General features: G+C 31.5%; 1 pseudogene; it reads right to left on the bottom strand.

The window, feature by feature from the left end:
* Nucleotides 1–684: 684 nt before the first annotated feature.
* Nucleotides 685–792, bottom strand: LOC117117464 (annotated as a pseudogene).
* Nucleotides 793–1,002: the final 210 nt, after the last annotated feature.

The raw sequence follows: 1,002 nt of genomic DNA, 5'->3' as shown, positions 1-1,002 counted from the left end.
CTTCGATCATCGAGCTCATTGAATTATATTTCAAGTTGTTGACGTGTTACTTAGGAAAATATTAGGAAGACTATATGTTTTGTTTCAACATTATCAAACAAATAAAATTCAAGTTAACAAAATAAGAAGGGATGTAATATCCTTAAGAAGAAAGAGGACCTGGCGTATTTCCTCTATATTTAGTGTCCTCGATTACCCAACGCACATATTACTTATTATTATTATTATTATTATTATTATTATTATTATTATTATTATTATTATTATTATTATTGTTATTATTATCACTATTATTATTATAATAATAATATAATCATGTATAATAATAGTGGATTCGATCTCACATCACCATAAAACACAAATTACTCCTCAAAGCTTCACACCATTCATCAACTTTAATAGCTATGCATTCGATCTCCCATCACCAGAAAACACAAATTACTCGTCAAAGCTTCATACCTTTCATCAAATTTATAGGTAAAGCTTCACTCACTCAAGATAAAAAAGAACGTTAGGATTTCACTACAACAGCAAATTTATTGACCTTAGACTTCGACGTTATTTGGCGACCTCTAAGGAGGGTGGGTCCAGGCTTCAAAGTGACGCCTGTATTAGGAAAATATTATAAGAGCTATGGATGCGCTACTATTGGTAAAATTAATTTTCTAGAAAAAAAATAAATGATGTCTACAGCACCCGGTATTCCTCAGCCATGTACTAACCAGACCCGACGTTGCTTAACTTCGGTGATCGGACGAGAACCGGTGTTTTGAAGGTAGTATGGCCGTAGACAAGGGTGCACCAACAGTGCAACACTTCGATCATCGAGCTCATTAAATGATATTTCACTAAAATACAGTTTTTAACCAATGAATAGAACAATTCCAAAGCAAACATTTTTTTTATCGTCATTTGAATTTTGAAAAAGCATCACTGTAGTTAAATTTAAAAAATCGAAATAAAAATCGCCGCAGAAAAATATTTACAATTTTTCGAAATTTA

Source organism: Anneissia japonica, unplaced genomic scaffold (genome assembly GCF_011630105.1).
Source record: "Anneissia japonica isolate Jap-2015-1 unplaced genomic scaffold, ASM1163010v1 scaffold51096_len1004_cov97, whole genome shotgun sequence".
Classification (NCBI taxonomy): domain Eukaryota; kingdom Metazoa; phylum Echinodermata; class Crinoidea; order Comatulida; family Comatulidae; genus Anneissia; species Anneissia japonica.
Note: the sequence above shows the minus strand (reverse complement) of the source record. Positions and strands in the feature narration are given on the sequence as shown.